General features: G+C 36.0%; 1 protein-coding gene across 1 annotated transcript in view; it reads left to right on the forward strand.

The window, feature by feature from the left end:
- Positions 1-21690, forward strand: part of LOC149790718 (uncharacterized) — a 395180-nt gene that overhangs the window by 221150 nt on the left and 152340 nt on the right. The gene's annotated exons all lie outside the window — the stretch shown is intronic.

The following is a 21690-nucleotide window of genomic DNA, read 5'->3' on the forward strand; positions in this document are numbered from 1 at the left end:
CTCTAGACATCAATAAGAAATCTAACTACTGCGCAATTTCGGAAAAAACAGAATAGCGAAATAGCGCTGTTTACTATTTAAAGTCACATACTCCTAGTATGACCTTGATAGAAACCAATCATTTTACTCCAAGAATACAAAAAATAGAAAGGTTTTTTATTTTAACTTGTATCAGTGATTTCTGAATCAAGGTCGGAAACTAAGTCAAAAATAGAAACAGTGTTTCTATTATTAGGTGTTTATGAAAAGAGTCAAGTCAAACTGAATTTACTGACAAATATCAAATTCCTAGTAAACAAAATTATATTACTTTGATATGTAATGAAATTAAAAATAAAACGATTTTAAAACTTGCAAACAATTAAATTAAATCAAATATAAATTATATCAAATATATGTAACATTTACTCGCCATGTTTTAAAAAACATTGCGAAGAAATATAATGTTTTTTCGCTTGTTTATCTAGTTGTAATAAATGAAAGTTCAAAGTGTATGGCATATATCGAGAATTATTTTATCTAGTACGTCTAACTGTAAAGGATAAATACAAATCTGTAATCTGAACACCATTATCATTAGTGTACAGTGAGTCGATGACATTTTCAAGAGTGTTCACTTTCATGTAACACGTTTTGGGATAACACACAACCTTTAATATTTCCAGAAATCTTCCCTTGTGATAATTTAGTGACGAAAGATATTGTCTAAAGTTATTACCATTTGCAGATATGACATTTCTTAAGTATGTTGAGTGTGTACGATTACGTGCTCGCTTTTCTAAGGGAGGCTACTCTACAATAGTTCCGTCCAATAATTAATGGTTCATACACATGCTACATCTCATAAACTGTAGCAGACTTTTGGCGTCTGATACGAGTGGATATGGCATTTTAATATAAATTGGCATGGCGTAATTGGCAGTGGTACCAGTCATATACAACAAATGGTAAAGATGTGCCGATCGCGTACAGGTCGGGCATATCTGATTCCTAATTAGCTTAGGAACAGTGAAGCTCCGCTGGCGTACATACCCTGCCAGTGTCCACTAATAGCGAAATACATTCTTGTTAAGTGTGTCGATTTCCAGCCTGGGAGACAAAACTGTATTGATGTGAACCCATTTAAGGAATTTTATAATGGTGCAATATTTGAGAAAATCTGGCATTATCATGTAATAAATTGTTACCTTTGATTTTAAGGATGTAACATATTTTTGTTACCGTTATTATTAATTTGATATACGTTTTCACAGATTTAACATATGCACCATTTTTATTTTATCTTGTATTACTTGACGTTTGATTTTAATACTTTTAATAATTTTTATATTTTACAATTCTGTTTGTATGTACATTTGTATAAATGTAGTTTACATAACACCATTTAGCGAATGTTGTACTGTCAAACATTTATGCGTAAATATAATGTTGCCGTTCACAGCTAGAAGTAAAAATGTTACTTAGATTCTTCCGGTCGAAAAATAAAAACGAAACAATATTGCTACATATACAACAGTCAGCTTCATGGAGAACGACGTAGTTCACATCTGTTCAAGATACGAATGCTGCATGTTTTGTGCACACGTTCATCAAGTATTTGTCTCAAGTGTCAGCACCATGTTGAAATCTGCCCCAAATTCACTTCATCCTGTAGTCAAGGTTGTCCTTAACGTAAACATTATAACACAGTATACACACAGCCTTCTGAAGCCATACTCCACCCACCTGCATTTATTTATAAATTACACAACCGTTCAGATAGCTGAAGATCAAGTGTCTGCCAAAGCAGGTTTTATATTCGCAACTGAGGAAAAGAGTTTTCCTATTTTGTTAGCTCTCGGAATATGTTAAGCTTATGCGATAATAAGACTTTAGAAAAATATTATTTATGAATTATTCAGTGATAAACGTACAATTTCAGTAATATATAATTAGTTTGTCCCGAGAGTAAAAAGAAAATTACCCACATTTTCTAGCGGCTGGAATGCAAGAATAATATTGATTTGTCCGAAGATACTTTTATAACTGCATTTTGGGGGCAATCCATCTATGTTTGGCGAGTTGTTTATTTTCGCTGCGTTCACTGGTAGAATATATCCGCTGAATTAAATAGGTATCCTATAGAACATGAGATAGAAAAAGAGAGATTCTGCAACTAAAATAAATTCTTGTGTAATTGTTTGTGATCTGGAAACCACGGTATTGTCTTAAGTGAAACAAGAGGAGGTTTATTGCATCGGTTGCGCTTAAAAGTCGATTTTAATCATGTCGATTCTCCACTAACACTACAGCCAATGCCTCCTGTTCGGCTTTCTTTCTTCCTCGTGCTGATTTATAAAAGCGAAATCGCTTGCACACATAATTGACATTGCTTGAATATTTCCATTCCAATAGTGCGAGTTATAGAATTATACACATTATGATGAGGCATTTATTAAACTTTAAATTTACAATTTCTTGGCCAAACATGTGATATTATAGTGTTATTTGTGTTGTTTCAAACTTATGCGCCTGTTTATGCGTATTTGTGCGCGCGCGTGTGTGTTTGTGTGATTTAGATTTTTAACGTAGATTCATCAATTTTGCAGTCATATAGCTACAATGTCTGCAGTGTGGCAGTTTATAGTGATGTTTAGCTCTGGGGCATTATGCCGCAGACATTAGCATCATATCCCATCAGAGTCACATTATCCTGATACCAGGCCAACCAACCCTAACATTAGCCTTTTAATGCGGAGCGCCTAGTGAGGCAGCTGTTAGTACCATTTTATAAGCCTTTGGTACGATTCGGGATGGGTTCAATCCCGTGACCTTTCGCATGCGAGGCGGACGCTCTAACCACCGGAGCGGTCTGAAAACTTTTTGTGAAATTTCATAATAGTGACTTTTCTTTAGATATATTGTGATGTCAGTTATAGTGAGATACAAGTATTCGGAACATGAAACCGAGATAAAGTCTGGTGAGCATGTTTTCTCAGAGTTTACGAAATAAATCCCATATTAATCTATTTTATTATGTATTGTGAAGTTCTATGTGACCCACTGTTATGCGTTGGGGTGGAATGCTCCCAATATTTATTTGAATTACTATGGAATTCCCACCCTGGCTCGTTTTTGTAGGAAGTGAAATTAGTGATAGAGAGAGGTAAAGCTCCGAGCCCCCAGTCAGCAATACCGACAATTAAATTATTAAGAACACAAATTTGAAATTCAAAGAATAACAATTTAATACAAATTAAACGATATTAATTTCTCAAACAATCTTCTTCCTCTCGACCATGTAACAACTTATTTCATCACGTGATTATAGTGTGAGATGGCTTTCCCCTGTATTTGGTTTCTACTCATCTGTGTTTACTCCGCCAATTCCTTTCCTCCTTCCGGCGTTCTCCGTACTCCGATTCTTCCTATCCTCTTCCCCTTTTGTCTCCTTTTCTCCTCCTCCTTCTCTCTCTCTCTTTCTCCAGCAACTAGGCTTGTTCTCGGCCTACTGCCTTGTTCTATCCTGTCTCTCTGAGACTCGGGACTTGACTACCCGGTAGTTCTGTCCCCAAAAGCTTCCTATGAAAAACACAAGGACGTTAGCATTTGTGTTAGCCATCTCCACACTACATCAACAATCAATCATCAGATAAAGGCTATCTACATCTTTGGTCACGCATTCGTGCACATCGAAAAACCCACACGTTCTTATAGAAACAACGTTGCAATAAGAGCGGTATCCTACTTATCATACAGAAATCACTAAATTGCGTCACATCAATATATATATATATATATATATATATATATATATATATATATATATATATATATATATATATATATATATATATATATATATATATATATATTCTTAATCTCATTATTCTCAACAATACCACAACAATCAGACGCATTTCTGTACGTTACACTCCCACAAGTGTACACAAATATTCAAATATCCATATTATTTAAATTTACACACTGCAACCATTTCCAAAGTTACCATTTAATTCAACAATTGCAAAATATAGAATATCACATAAATAAATACATTAGTTTACCACGAAGTAACTAAATAGCGTATTACAGTATTAATTCTGACGAGCGAGCAATCTACATAATCATAGCTCATTTCTCAAGTACGCATGTAAATTAAACAATACAAAGGTAATTCTACGTCCTAACGATTCTAGTAAGTAAATATACATACTGCACATGATTACAATTACAATGCCGTAACATTCTGCAACAATCGAGCAAATAACTCACTGACCTTAACAAAGCTTTCTGTCCTTGAATGTACCAAGGTTTTACCCGCCAAATCACGAGTGGCTTTTGGAGTTATTGCTACAACTTGTCAGCGCGATGCTTCACAATGACTAATTCGTTCCCAGCCCAAATGACTGTTAAATTCTGGTTCGAATTGATGGCCCCACCCTTCCTCAGCTCTGATTGGATATCAATTTTACCCCAGTCGGTTGAGCTTAACAGACGAGCCTCAGGCCATCTGTCAGCGCGTAGAGATTTACAACAGCATCGAGGGTCCTTTGTTCGAGCACAAAGCTTTTAACATCTACATGTTAGTTTTGACACCTAACGAAGAGAACTCTTGTACAATCACAAATCGCCACGGCAGTGCAGGGTCGACATATTCATGGCGCTAACCCCTTCCTTTGTTCCTGACTTACGTAATCGCGGGCAGGCAAACGCGACATGTATATTTGATTTAATTATATCTGATTAAATATATATTAATTTCAATTTAATTGTTTGTCAGTTTTAAAAAAAATATTCGTTACATGACATTGTAATGTAAATTTATTCACTAGAGACAAAAATATGACCTTGACTGTTAGTTTATAAACACCAGGTGTTCATCTAAATCCTGACTTTGTTTCAGAATTTGTAACAACCTTCGTATACAAATTCTTTTTTATTTTAAAATGATTGGTTGTTTCCAAGGTCATGATGGGACTTTGTCTTTAAGATATAAACACTTTTTTTTTCTTAGAGTACAAAATGATTGGTTTTCGTCAGAGTCGTACTGGGTAAATATGATCTGTAACAAGTATTTGCTTCTATAAACTTCCAGAAAATGATCACATGACCCTTGTCTTCGTTTTAGAAAGCCCATATAACCCATGTTTTGGAGAATGAATCTCAGTAGAAGCTTGACTGTTAAACTGTTGTATGTTGTGCTGTTTGGAGTTATTTCAAATTACTTGGTTTGGAGTTATTTCAAATTACTTGGATTCAAAAGGATTAATTCCATCATTTTTATTGAAAATACTTTTGCTCATGTAATATTGTGGAACAAGAACATTTTTTTTTATTTCTATAAAAATGTATTCAGCTATCAGAAACCGGAGTGATAATTCTTGTTTTTTACAAAGAATTGTAGACTTCAACACAACATATTACAGCATACGTCATCGACTTCCATCTTGGATTCTTCGTCGGGATTCGAACGTGAAATCAGTAGAACATTTTGTTATTAGGACTACTAAAATTGTATTCTCTGATAATTTTTGGATTCGATTCTATAAAACCGTAAGTTCATATTTTTTAATTTTTATGGAATTTTTCCAGGGAAATAAATTATTGTAGTTTTCAGAGCTTGTTGTTTTCACTCTTTCTTGTGTTACTGTTTTGTCAAGCATAAACAAGTGACATAAGAATTTCAAGAACATTTATGTATGATTTTACAATCGGGCAATTATGGATTATAGATTTAATGCTTGTTTGTGCATGTGTGCTTTATAGAGAGGAAAAAATGTTTGAATATGTTTAAACTGCCACGCTGTCTGATCCTTGCAAATTCAGGAAATAGATCATAAAGTGAGTACCACATTGTCGGGCAATAATTGTAAGTACTTTGGCTTTTGGCTCCATCCCCCTCCCCCCCCCCACACACAAAGCAAAAAAAAGGAATGGAAACTCAATCAGTCTTACACCTCCGAGTTTGTCTTATTTATCTTGGGAACGCAAAATTGCTGAGCAAAATGTGCCGAGTGTCTCCCGGTTTACTAAGGTTTCGAATACACTGGTGTATTGTTCTTACAGACAGCAAGATATTGCCGAGAACCTTATGTTCAAAATGTTCGTTTTGACGATAGAAAGAGAACTTTACAAAAGAAAATTAACACAAGCATATACCAAAACAAGACGTAAAAAAACATGAAAAAACATAACAAACAAAAGATATCAACAATATAACCTGAGCTTCAGATTTATTGAAAAGGTAGTGCCATTCTTAATGCGTACTTTTTGGAATAAAATATGTCGGGCTGCATATTGTTTATATAATCGCAACCACAAAGTACATTAATACGACAAATTTGGCTTGTATCTTTAGAACTTTAAATTTCACGTATTGGTCGATTGTGATTGACTCATAACTACTTACGATAGTTTCCCTGAGTGTACTTTGTATAAAATAAACCTTACAACTGACGAAAATGTATTGAAGTATCTGCAAAAAGTTTGGAAGTAATATAATCCACACTGGAACAATATTGTTATTGAGAGTATCACTTTGTATCTAAAAAAGCATAACATACATATGTAATTTTAGTATAAAACCAAATACATTTCTTGACAATTGGAAAGGGGCTAAAGTGAAACCTCTTGTAATATCTGGTTCTGCTGATGAAATAAACAATTCATGCCCATCTTAATGCTTCCCATCGTTTGCTCACATCTCGAAAAACAATGGCTTTTTCATGATTAACACATATCACTCATGTGAGACTGATCTCGTTTTTTCATGATTAACACATATCCATCATGTGAGACTGCTCTCGGGGGCCCCGAGTTGCCAAGCTGAATTGTATATGGAACCATTTGACTTTGGTCGGTCCAGTTATTTTTAGCTGTCTGCCTTTAGGTGTTATGAAGCATCATCGGTGCCTTCTATATAACAGTGATGTTTGAAATGAATGTAATCCAGATTAGCTCTAAAATAGATTATGACAAACATTGTTATATATAGGGAGAGAGAGAGAGAGTTGTTTTTGTTTTGTTGTTGTGGGGTTTAACGCCATTTTTCAGCACACGATAGGCTATGCATGGCGGCCAGTATTAATGGTGGAGGTAGAACCCGGGAAAACCCCGGGAAAAACCACCGACCCACGAGAAGCTACTGGCAAGTGTTCTACATACCCACGTTGGCCGAATCCTAGACTCGAACCCACGCAGACAGAGGCGAGATGGCAGTGATCCGTAACGGAGAGCGCTTTAGACCACTCGGCCACTCGGGACCCCAGAGAGAGAGAGAGAGAGAGAGAGAGAGAGAGAGAGAGAGAATATGTATGTGAATGAAAAGGTTTGTTTTAATCATGCATATTTGTGTACAGAATGTTCAGTATACGGAATCCATACGCATTTGCTTTTGTGTACACCAATCCATAATACTTTTTATTGTATGAAACATGTTTCCCATCTCTCTCTCTCTCTCTCTCTCTCTCTCTCTCTCTCTCTCTCTCTATATATATATATATATATATATATATATATATATATATATATATATATATATATATATAATTAATGGCCACTATGGAGAACAGCCGTTGTATCAGTTGTATCACTCTCAATAAGAAAGACTTTATTGTTATTAGTAGTAGTAGTATATTAGTAGTGGTGGCATCGAGGTTTTGACAATAGAAAAGACAGAATCAAAATCTGACACAGTGTATACGAGTCTTAAATTCACTGCTAGCAGTACAAAATCAGGTTCTGAAAACTACTTAAACTACTAAAGACCCTCCTTGCTGAAGAAAATTTGAAATGATAATCTACGTTTGGGTTTCATATTTAGCGGTCAAATGTAATAGACAGATTTGGGTCAAAAGTTAAATTTTTAAAATCATTTTTGTCTTGAATCTCCATTTGCAACGAATGATGGTGAAACATACAATGGTTGGTCACTGCAGAAGAGTCTAATTATCGACTATGCCGTTAATATTACGTTCTGCAAGACTGATTCCTCTCGATCACTTGTGGCCGTCATTTTAGTGTGTTCCTACTCGCAAGGCGCTTTCAATAAAATGTCGCCATATCACAATGTGTTCTACGAGTAATTGATATGTAAACTATGTTATTAAGCGCCGAAATATATGTGATTCCTTTGTAATCTTTGCTAGTGTAATTCCTTCTAATTTGTGTGTCTAGAGTATATCACATAAACATTATTTACGTTACAGCTGTTGATACTGGTTGGGATTCATCTGTTACTGAGCTAATAAGGATTACCTTTTTGTTTTGACTTATACGGTTGGTGATATAAAATATTCAGTGTTTGTATATATTGTTTCCTTCTCATCGCCATGTTGTTCCTTAATAATGCTGAAACTATAAATATTGTGTGTGAAATGAGGGAGTGGGGCGGGGTGGGTTGGGATGGAATGAAAATTCAGTGGCTACTCGGATGACATGTTCTCTGCACGCTGCAAAAGTCTACGTATCTGTTCTGTTTGAATATAGTAGTTTCATTTCCCTCGATTCATTTATATATGAATGATGATAAAACTGAGGCCATTCTGATCACAACACAAAGACTTTCTCATTCACATCCTTTACCTTATACAATAAATATCAGTAACACCAATATTAAATTCACACAGTCAGTACGAAACCTAGTGTTACTCTGGACAGTACTCTCACGTTGCACCAACATGTGATGAAAATATGCAAGGTTGCATATCTTGAGCTGAGACGCATCAGCTCCATTCGCAAATATCTTTCGGTTGATACCACTAAAACACTTGCATGTTCATTAGTACTTTCAAGACTGGATTATTGTAACACAATTATGTCTGGTTCATCTCAATATCTACTTCAGAAACTTCAAAAAGTTCAAAACACAACTGCTTGGATCATACTTAGAGTACCACTGATCTGTACCCTATACTGGCTATCCATTCTATCCAGAATCAAATACAAAAGTTGTTCTCTGTGCTACGTTTCACTGACGGACGCCAATCCAACATACCTATCCGACATCACCCATGTGTACACTCCAGCAAGATACTTACACTCCTCTTCTGACAATCGTATACTCGTTATTCCCACTACGAAAACGAAGACAACGTTCTTTTGCAAATCAGGTCTCAACAACATGGAAGGGATTGCCCACTGAACTTAAACACAAAGGCAGTGATACCATTCAAGAGTGCTCTTAAAACTCACTTATTTCGACTGCAGGAACACACTTAAAGACCCAATAATGTTCCCTACCTTAAATATATTCAGGATGCTTTTTATGTTTTTTTTTAATTTACTGGTGTTTGCTTTTGTAATAATTTCATTATATGTTTTATTTTATGTTATAGGTGTTTTCTAATGTTGTAAAGCGCTTAGAGCTTCTAAAGATTAGGCGCTCTACAAAGTCTTCATTATTAATATTAATATTATTATTATTATTATTATTATTATTATTATTATTATTATTATTATTATTATAAGTACTAAAAGCTCCGTGTCATATTTTATTGTTGTGTCGCTGGCTCGCGGATAGATTTATGAGAATTGTGGAGAGAGAGAGAGAGAGAGAGAGAGAGAGAGAGAGGGAGGGAGGGAGGGAGGTGAATCAATAAAATAGTGTCTTCGTTGGCATCATCTGTTGCCCTAAAAGTTAGCTATCTATGCATGCTGTTTCAAACGCCTTTATCGTATCTGTTGAAGTTAACGTAGATCAAGATAATAAGGTTGCTCAACAGGTGCTACATCAACAGGTGATACCTCTATCCCTAAGAGTGAATTATTTATTCTGGTTACTGTTTCATTATTGTTACTGCTGCTAGTGTATGGTTTTATGATGTGTGTACGTTTGATTTAGACGATATATTATTTTTAGCTGAATATTCTGAAAATGCAAGACATTTAAAATACAAATAGCGATACAACTTCAAAAACTCTCCAAAAACGTTATCTTGCTTCTGGGTACTATAAGTTAATAGCCTCGCCATTCCCAACAGCTCTAGAAGCGCGTGTGATTACAGATACGGATATATATTAATGTTGATTATAAACATGATGTGTTCTACAGAGGAACGGTGGCTATACGATTAATGAACTCTTTAATAGTCCGTAGGAAAACATAATGAATGTGTTAATTGTCCGCTTTTAAGATATTTAAACGTTTAAGAGATCTAAAATAAAGATACAGTTATATCCTTTGATTTGTAATATCTTTACACAGATGGATTTTAAATAAAACTGAATCCAACATTAAGATGTATATAAAACGTTTCCCTTAGGGAAAAACTGTTTCCTCAACGTGATTTATTTATTATTTACATTCATTTAAGTAACGTTTTTTTTCTAAATGCTTATATGAAAAACAATGTAATCTATAATACATATGCAACGGGTAGAAAATTAACACGGTCACGCGCTGTTCATCAGGAGCTTAATTCATAAACCTGCATCGTGAAGACACGATTCACTGAATGAAATATAATCTATAAGAAGGTAAGGCTGAATATAATGATTTGTTGATTTATTTATTAGCTTTTGTGGCTGTTGCCTTTTTAAAACATTGTATCATTTTTGCAAAGTTTCTGAAAGTACTATAATACGTACAGTGTGACCCCGCTATAGCGCGCTCCGTTATAACGTGAATTCAGATAAAATGCGGTCATACTATAATAAATACATGGATAGATTATATGTACATCAGATGAATATTTATTTGCAGCAAGAAATTTGTCAGAGGTATCTGAACTTTATACTGAAATACTGTGTTAATTTGAATATCATGTGAAAACGTGAGTGTGCTAAAATAACTTTATCAATACGACATGGATATCTCAGCCAATAACACGGAACTGAACGGCATTCTTAGGTCAAAAGCAACGACAATAACGTTGTACAACAGTGAATATCGAAGTTTACCTAGGTATTTTTATTGTGAAGCTTACCTAAATTGCTTTGAGTTCATTGTTAGCGGGAAAATATCGCATGCAACTGAAGGGATAAGTTCGAAATGTCAAACACGAGCCCATATTCCATTCGAATTTGTTAATGGGAAGGGCCAAATCTCTGTTATATTCCGCAGAAAAAGGTGGAAAACGAACTTGATCTAGGACTTCATAATGTAAAACCGTAGATCAAATTTGGACTGATTTCTATCCAGTTCATAAAATGTTATGGACGTGAGAAGATCGATCTGATGCAAACTGAGATAAAATTTCTGAGCAAGTCATGTATTAACACATTAAATTAAATTTGTCTTTGATATAGCTGTATGCAAAATCTGATTTGAATGTGCAACGTCATTTGTAGTTACCGAGCTGTAATGAAATTATGATGCAATTAAACGACACAGTTCTATATAAACCAACGGCCATAACTCTGTCAAAATTTTTTGAAAATTGTGAAAATCTGTCCTTCGCCTAGCTCTCTGTAATGTACAACCGCTCACAAAATTTGGTTTTAAAATATTCAGTTCTTCAAAAGAAATGGAGCGGAAACTAAATCCACGAAAGATGAAACCTGATGAGACATGTAGTTATTGTTGGTTGATTTTTTACGACATTTTGAGCACACACATAACTATATCGTTCTCACAAAATGGGACTACGTTCTTTCCCAAGTACAAACGGGGCAAACGACCCTGGCTGGACTGCGCGGGTATAGGACAACTGACCATTGCATAATGAGTCCGATGCTCTACTAGCTTTACTAAATTGCGAGTTCCAGATAAGGGTAACACTAAATCCCCCTCCCTCCCCATGTATAAAGTGTGGTCACAGAGAAAGTTCAATTCATCACAAGATATATCCTAGATTCTTATCGATGTAGCACACATATATAAATATAGCACTCATAAATAGCTGTAGCGCACGCACACACACACACACACACACACACACACACACACACACACATATATATATATATATATATATATATATATATATATATATATATATATATATATATATATATATATATATATACATATATATGTATGTGTTTGTGTGTAGCACACATAAATAGATGTAGCACACATATATAGATGTAGCACACATAAATAGATGTAACACAAGTATAGATGTAGCACTCATAAATAGCAACAGAACACATAAATAGATGTAGCACACATGAAAAGATGTAACACACTCAACTTGAAGCATTTAATGACAAAATACCTGGTATCCACAAAAAACGAAATTTGATGCGGGTATATGCGAATACATCTATTTAAAAAAAAAATTAAAAATCCATAGCAAGTCCACCACTGAAATTTCCTTCTTAAAGATTTAAAAGATTCTAATAGTTTATTAAAACATGCAAACGTTGCCGCTGTATCTTCATGTGTTAACACCAGATTCGTGTCAGACCGACGTTTCGAATGTTGCTTTTATACCAACATAATGAGTACTGAGATTATTCCATTATCGGAATTATTTTCTTTTACCTGAAGATGTCTTTTTTTGTAGTAATTACATACCTGCTGAAGAGAGAACTTGGTCTAAACTTTCAGGTTCAAACCTAACGTGATGTTACTATCATTAAAGTTCCGTATGTCAAAATATATAATCCACCCTAGGTACTATGCTTGATACTATCTTTTTTTTTTAACATGGTCAAATAATTCTTCTCGCATTTTAATACGTTGGGGTGGGGGTGGGGTGTCATTTATTGCCATAGAAGTGAGATAATCACTGAAAGTTTAGATATCGTTCTGATAATTCTATTTCAACTCAGGCAGCTTTCTTTTACGTTATTTTACTCTTGCATCAAATTCTTTAGTCAATTTAATTAAAACTTAGTGGCGATTTTTACATTTGTATTTCAGCGGCGGTCCAGAAATAAAGTTATTCATTTTAGTATTCTTCAATCAATGATTAATGATTATTTTGCTGGGCTGAAAATCGTACGCTGAAAATCTTTTCTTAGGACAATGTGTTTAACAGCATTACGCCGTAAAGTATTATTTACGTCGTGCACTTTTCAATATTCCATAAATCAAGAATTCGTGACAGAACATATCTTAGAGGATTTCCAGGAAAAAATTGGCTGAATAATTTGACCAATGCTAAATTTATTGTAGAAAGCACAATTTCCACCTTGATTAATGTATTTCCTCACTATCTGAGTTGTCATTCATATGCTAAGATTTTTAGATTTATTTACCCTATCTTGCCATAGATCAGAACCTATACTTGTATGCGTATGGAACAGTATGCAGGTGGTGAGAAATGTTACAGTAACCAGACCAGGACAAATATGATGTAAACTATATTAGCTGGTTGTCTAAAGGAGTGAAACGCGTGGTAACATTAGTTATATAAAGATGAGACAGCAGTGCAAATCGAACGGTGTTCAAATTGCACGTTATTTTAAACGGTACTCTAGATTTCGTGAACCAGATGTTGCAAATATTGTTAAAAAACTTTAAAGTTCCGTACAATATACAGACAATATCAGTCTTTCCAAGCATACAGAATCTTCCTTGTCAAGCAAAAATTTTTGTGGAACCGAACATGACAAACCATGATGCAACAAGTCTGCGAAAATGGCGAAGCGTTTTCGAGATGTAAGGGTCCCCTTTTGAGGCAGACAACAAAAAAAAAAAACAAATAACAATTACGAACACAAAAGCGTAAATAAAATACATATATTTGCATACAGCTGCGTGCGTAAAATGCACATTAAATAATATACTCATCATATGTCCTAATAAAGCAGAGCAAATTTTTGGGTGGCCTTCCAAGCCGATCATTGCTACACATTGTTACGTTTCGTTTGTTTTAGTGGGTTAAATAGGTCACATGTGGGTAACTTCAACGAAAAGTTTGTTCTTGACAAATTGAAATATTGATTTTGCCAAAATTGAAATAGTTCGCAAGATGCAGCTGTCTACTTTTTTAAAGGATATTTTATGGTTCTATTCTTTGGCTTTGTTTATTTGTTTCTGTCATACTTAGATCTCGAAAGGCGTAGGGCCAGCGTCTCCGTTTTTATGCGCTTTGCTTTGTCCTGTTTTCTACCCCGCCCACTCTCTATTCATTGGATCTGCATGACATCGATAAGACCTGCAGCATTTGCCTATATGCAGTCTGGATTTGAGTATAACATACTCTCAGTCATACCAAAGACTTACAAAAATGGTACTAACAGCTGCCTCGCTTGGCGCTCAGCATTAAGAGGTTAGCGTTAGGACTGGTCGGCCTGGTGTCAGGATAATGTGTCTGGGTGGGACATCATGCTACATGTCTGCGGCATGATGCCCCAGTGCTAGACATCACTATAAACTGCCACACTGCAGACATCTTAGCGATATGACTGAAAAATTGTTAAAGCTACGTTAAAAATCCAAATCACATCACATCACACATAACATGCTCTCATCTTTCTACCTGGCCAGAATCAGTGGGAATAAAAGTAGCATCATGACAACCCGTTAAAACAGTTTGTGGACAAAACATTATCCTACGTCATTCTGAATTTCATACATCTGACAAAATGGGCTCTTATTGCACACTTTTCTAATCATTTTAAACGATCTCCTGTGTTAATTATAAGACACTAACACAAAATGATCCTAAATTGGACGAATACGAATAAACGGATTTGTGTCTGCAAACAGAGATTGGCGTTTAATGATAAACAACAGCTTTGTATATGCCCATCTTGATGTGCGAAATAAATGACATTATACATTATATATATGTATTCTTGCCCTGAGGATTTTTAAATCGGTCCATCTACTTGGACGGACCAAGATGGCATGTGTTGTGCGAATCGATTTTGTTTTCATGAAGACAACGATCATACAATATAAAATATTATAATATCCAATGAATAAAAGAACAGTGGTGAATAAATGCGCAACTCTGAGTACCGGTAATTGATCTGATAGGTCGAGTTGTGGGATGAAAACTAGTGGCGCATGATGGCGCATGATCGAGTGTTATTGCAAGGAGAGAGAGAGAGAGAGAGAGAGAGAGAGAACATGTGAAAATTGAATATGATCAGCGTAAATTTACGTATGCCAAGAACGATTATTTATTTTTATTACTGTGTTTCTTTAATAAGACACAGTTCCAGGGAACATATAAATAAATGAATTTATATACCCATTTTATATTATGGAATGAGTGTTTTAACCTCCACCTGCTAAATATCTGAAGGTATTCTATTGTTAGTTACCTCTGGATACAATTAAGTACCGACTATTGTGAAGAAGTCCTGACTGGAAGTAATAGTTTGTTGCCGTCCGCCCCTCCCCCCTTTGGTGGTAATAGTTTGTGGCCATCATGGGCCCCCAATGGAGGTACTAGTTTGTGGCCATCAGGGGCCCCCCAATGGAGGTAATAGTTTGTGGCCATCAGGGGCCCCCATTGGTGTTAATAGTTTGTGGCCATCAGGGGGCCCCCAATGGAGGTAATAGTTTGTGGCCATCAGGGGTCCCCAGTGGAGGTAATAGTTTGTGGCCATCATGGGCCCCCATTGGTGGTAATAGTTTGTGGAAATCAGGGCCCCCCAATGGAGGTAATAGTTTGTGGCCATCACTGGCCCCCAATGGAGGTAACATAATTTAAATAGAAGATAACACTAGGAGCATAAACATATTACAACCAAAGTTTAGACATTTTTTAAATAAAAATTAGCATCCGTTGCCCACCATAGGATGGGAGTGATAAAAGATGGTTTCAAGAAAGAACTAAAAGAAAGTAAAACGAAATTGGGATGAGCGATTTAAAATTAAAGATTGAACATAAAAATAAAAAAATAATTTTTTTAACAATTCGATGAAACCTCGAGTTTCGAACCCAATGCCTCTTGTTTGGTAGCCACGACACTGTGTGTGTATATGTGTTTGTGTGTGTTGTTGTTGTTGTAGGGTTTAACGCCATTTTTCAGCACAAGATAGGCTATACATGGCGGCCAGTATAATTGGTGGAGGAAGAACCCTGGAAAACCCCGGGAAGAACCACCGACCCGCGAGAAGCTACTGACAGGCTTTCTCACGTACCAACGTTAGCCGAGTATGAGACTCGAACTCACGCAGACAGAGGTGAGATGGCAGTGATCCGTAACGGTGAGCGCTTTAGACCACTCGGCCACTTGGGGCCCCGTTTGTGTGTGTGTGTGTGTGTGTGTGTACACGCATTAAGGCTATAATATTGTATTTAATCTTTTCAATTAAATTTTACTCTTGCCAGTTGTGTGGTGGGCTGTGGATCCATCATTCTTTTCTTCTGATGTTTAAAAGATTATATACCTGCATTTTTAAGCAATAACCTCTCCTTAATGGAATCTCCAGTAATGTTGCTCAGCAACCATATTTTGTTACACGTGATCAAGTCTATTAGCTGTCATATCCGGTAGTTTATTGAATCACGAGCATTAACTTTTAATCAAATCTCGTACTATAAATAGCATGCGTCTTGCAAATGATGTGCTGTCGAGAAACTCAGAGCAACTGAAAAAAATTGTATCCGCCCTTATTTGTTTTGTTTTTTTACATTGCCAGTATATAATCATACTTGTAATTTTTGTTTAAAAATTTGGGATAATGAGCCTAAGATCGGTCTTTGCAAAGAACAAGTTCATTGGTAGAGTTTACTCACATGCCCATAATACAAGACATGGGCGAGCTGTTAATTATGTCATCACATCCTTGGTGGTTAAAGGTGTTCAAATTATTAATCTAACTAGGAAATAATATAGAGCTTTGAAAATATTGCGCTTTTATGAATACATCATATATGTACTCCTACATAAAAAAGGAGTGCACGAAAGGGATGTATCTGCTCTCGTTACAGGTAAAACCCGATATAACGCGATCCGTTAAAAGGGAAACCATTTATAATGCTATGGCAGCATAGCTCCCATCTTTAAATTTACGGTAACCTCTCTTTTTAACATCCTAAATACATGCTCTCGGAAAAGCCGTGTATTCTTATCCCTAGCAGATTTTTAATCTCAGCTCTGTGCCATATTGGATTGTATACAATTGATAACTGATGTTTGATGTCTGATGAAATATTTGCGAAACAGGATAATTAACGTACCCCTACTTAAATACCCAAAATGCAAAAAGATGGTGTACCGAGGTGCAGATAAAATATGGATTTTTCAGTTATCAGCAGCGTTTCTCTTTGCTCGTCGAGTTTAGGGTAAAGAGATTAATGAAATATATTTTATCTCATTATTTGTTTAATACCCCATGGTGAAGAACTGTTTTTACTTTGCATGGAAACAGTGCAGCAAAATAGCTGCACTACATACAAGGTGCGTACCAGACTATTAAGTGACATAGATTTTATGATATTTAAGATTTGGGTTTTGATCAATAAAACTTCCAAAAGATGCAAGATGAGTTTGAGTTAAATATACAACTTATATTAAAGACCTGCACGCCGGAAATTCTTCGAACTCTTCGGCATTAACTGTTCTTAATAGAGGTCATCACGTTGTGTTAAAGACATTCATTTATGAAGTATCATTTGGTTCGGGTTTGGTGTTTTACAGAACAGAACACATGTAGGCTATTTAGTGCCGAGGCAATCGGATTAAAGTACCTTCACCAAGGAAAAACCTGTTAGCCAGCTAAGGATCAATACGATACTTCCACTTCAGGTGATTAATCACTCAAAACGCAGCTATTTCGCATTAACATTTCTTCCATTTTGGCAGGTACATTTTCATACCATGGCTCTGATTTATTCCATGACGCCGCGCCAAAGTTAGCTGCGTAGCGAACAAGGACGATTGTAATACGTGTATGTACATTCTTCTCATTTTAAATGCAGCAACAAGACCATAAAGAATCTTCAGTCGACTTGCCGATAATTGGTAGAGAGGAATCTAAAACGTGTAGCATAAAGGTCTGGACTTCACACTAATTCTTCGGACATACTTTCTACTTATGGCCATATTTAGGTACTATGAGCATATAGGACACACTCGAACTTCCATTGTCACCAAACTCTTTTCTATAATAGAGAAATAAATATAACCTTTCAAATTTTGTTTCTGTTTCTTCCTCGCATGTATTTGTAATATATTGGAGAGGGCGCAAATGTGGCGCAAACTGCTATTCATTGACAGTTCACAGGAAGAGAACATCAGAACTAACTTTGTTTACGTTAGATTCATTTGAGTGTTCAACCTGGTCCTTGAAGGTGAATGTCATTTTACTATGGGCAGGATGTTTATTTATTCCATCAATGATGGAAGCCAATACTTGAACAATGCATTTCTTTCTACACATATTTAGAATATAGTCAGGAAAAGATGCCCTAAAACAAATAGGATTTTTTTCCTGCTGAGTATATTTGTATCAATTTATTTAATGCAGGGGAAGAACTATTTTTGGACCTCTACCAGTAATGCCAGGCCTGATTAATGTTAGGTTAGATTGTGAGTGTAGTTTATCCTGCATTATGAATGATGCTGCGTACAATTTAAGATAAAAACTGGATCTGTTGTATTCTTACACGAACTGGTTTTCCGACCCAAAGTGTATTATTTATCACACGCATGCGTATTAGTATAAGTTATTATTATTGTTAAAACCTTTGCCGACGGCAAGGAAATTAACTATGCGCTGAAAAGAAAATAGTTTTCATGTTCGAAATTGTAAAACTATCGATACTGTGCGTGGCCATCATGTTGGAAAATTTCGTCACTCATGGACAATGATACATGTTGATAACTGTCACGTGTCAACATACAGTTTGGGTGTGGCAAAACGACGCACTGTATTCATTCTCATGTATATACTGTGTGTATTGTACAACCCAAAGATCAAAGGTAGATCAACTGATAGGTTAGGATCATCACGCACGCTACCAGCAAGCACATTTCATTAAAAGATGGGTCGTTGCACTCGGATAGAGCACAATTTACATTCGTCATCATTAAGCTAAAATATTTACACTGCGTATATACAACATCAAGACGCGAAGGAATGTAATAGATTATAATCAAGATTATAAATATTTAGCCACTCGGTATATTAAATCTGCGAGGAAAATGCGATAAAGTAAATTTGATGGAAGAGAGTGACGAATCAGTTCACGAAGTATTTTCTTTATTTGAATAAAGTTGATTTAATTTAGCATAACGGCAATAGAGGGCGTGGAGGTGCCGTTTAATCTTTCATTCAATCGGTGGACTCTCTTTCTTTGCCCATATAAATTTATAAAAAGAAACATAACCAAAGACACAAAAATCGAAACAAAAGTGCTTACTGCGTGGCATTTTGATTCTTAGTTTTTATCTTAAATAAAAATCTCGAAAATGTCACTCTTGATGAAGTAAACGATTCTCGAAAATCAGCAAGGACAGTCTTATTCTCTTATGCTCATATAATATTTTACATTACACATATTTGTATTAATTATGTTTGCAATATAAATCCTTCACAGTGACTTGTACTAGACACACACACACACACACACACACACAGAGCAAATGCGAGCTCATTGTGTCTAGATCATAAACGAAAAGTATATCTTAGCCCACCTTTCGTCAGTTTGTCACCGGTTTCCTCAGCTTCGCCCTTCATTATTGACATCAAACTATTGTTATTTTTGGTATCATTATTATTTCTTTCCTTCATCTTCCCTTGTAATTTGATTTTATTTATGTTGTTTTGTTGTATGGAAAATTATATTCTGGGCGTAAATTTATACGCGAAAAAGTAATTTCCGTTTCAAATAGTCCGGATAATTCACGTTTGACTAATAAGAATACTAATACTACTACTACTAATAATAATAATAACACAAGAACGGAAAATAGTACAACTTACAGGTTAGTGAATGAATAGTGTGTGTGTGTGTGTGTGTGTGTGTGTGTGTGTGTTTTGGATTTTTAACGTAGCTTTAACAATTGTTCATTCAGTTCGCTACGATGTCTGCAGTGCGGATGTCTAGCACTGGGGCATCATGCCGCAGACATGTAGCATGATGGTGTTCCACCCAGTCACATTGTCCTTACACCAGGACGACCAGTCCTAACACTAACCTCTTAATGCTGAGCGCCAAGCAGCTGTTAGTACTATTTTTGAAAGTCTTTGGTATGACTCGGCCGGGGATCGAACACACGGCCTCCCGCATCCGAGTCGGACGCTCTAACCACTAGGCCACCGGAGCGGTTAATGAATATGAAAAGAAATCAATGAATTATGTTGATTTAGTTTCGAGGCAAAGTAAAGTACTTTGCCAAATGACACACCATGTTGGCTGGTCCGATGGTAGGATTCAGAACCGTACCCTTTCGGTGGTGAGTCTATTTGTAATGCGATAAAATGACACACCATGCTGGCTGGTCCGATGGTAGGATTCAAAACCGTACCCTTTCAGTGGTGAGTCTATTTGTAATGCGATAAAATTAGTTTCTGTTTTTGACCACTGTTTGTTTGTTACATTGTCCGACCGCTGTCTTTCAGAACGTGTTGATTTCTAAACTATATGTTGACCGTTTTTGCGCCTTTTATCACTGCAGTGCCCTGATGCGCTGGTGGTCCTTTTCTTGTGACTGTCGTTAACTTAGTCGGTAATACATGCCTCTGATGTGTGCTTTTCTTCTATGTACGGTTGACTACTACCTGGTTGTTCAGGGGAATTTATTTTATTGCGTCGCACGATTCAATGAAAGGTCAGTGATACTGGATTATTTTGACTTATCTGGAGTGTAGTTAGGTTAGGGAATTTTTTTTTTTATCTGATCAATCTTTTCCGTTTCACTGAATTTTAAAAGGGCATTGCTCTTGTTTCTTTAGCAATTGCACTAATAATTGTTGTATTTAATTAAGGTCAACTATAAAACCATTTGGATAGGACTCTGCATTTGATTCACACATACACGCGCGCAGACACGCACGCACGCACCCCCCTCCACTAAACCTGATTCGGTCGTGAAAATGTGATCATTAGGATAAAAGTCTCGACTTTTCGAAGTTTCAGTTTTAAGGATGTAGAGTCCTAAAAGTCTCTTTATTTCATTTTTAAATGCAAAGCCAGGATAATGCGTAGTATCTTTCCTCAATACACGTTAGTTACACTGTCATCAATATTCATGAAAATTTAAATTATTAATTCATCTGTCTTTATGTTCGTACGTATCGTAGATATCATAAAGGTTGGGAAGTACAGAAAGGTAGATAGATAAGATGAAACTGTTTGCACAAGACAGACCTGCAGTGTCTTTTATTTACATACGATGAAGTCGCAATGTGTCTACTTAGCCGCATCGTTTCTGCAGGTTCAACACTTGATCAAAGTTCATATATAGAACTAGGATAGTCACAAAATTAGTACCCAATCAAAATTAAACAGTCAACACTCAGCGACCTACCGCCCCGCGAAAATAAGCCATCGTTCCAACACACCCCAATCATACTTATTAAATCCAGATGCGAGAGGAAGTTCACATAATATTCACACTAATTCAATTAGTACAACAAGACTTGTCATATGCCGCCATTGCGCAAGAGTTATCAAACAATAGCATGACATATATGTAGTAGGCAGCACGTGCGTGTTGTCAACGCTATCTGAAATGAATTCATCTTTTCCTAAAAAAACAAGCAATGTTTCGTGTATTACAAGCAAATATGTTTAATCCCCTCCCTCCTCCTACCTCTGTAATTGGTTAGAGCGTCTGCCGCGGATGCGGTAGGTCGCGGGTTCGAGCCCCTGCCGAGTCATACTAAAGACATACTAAAATGGTACTTGC

The sequence above is a fragment of the Sinohyriopsis cumingii genome, chromosome 10 (assembly GCF_028554795.1).
Source record: "Sinohyriopsis cumingii isolate HCF-2022 chromosome 10, ASM2855479v2, whole genome shotgun sequence".
Taxonomy (NCBI): domain Eukaryota; kingdom Metazoa; phylum Mollusca; class Bivalvia; order Unionida; family Unionidae; genus Sinohyriopsis; species Sinohyriopsis cumingii.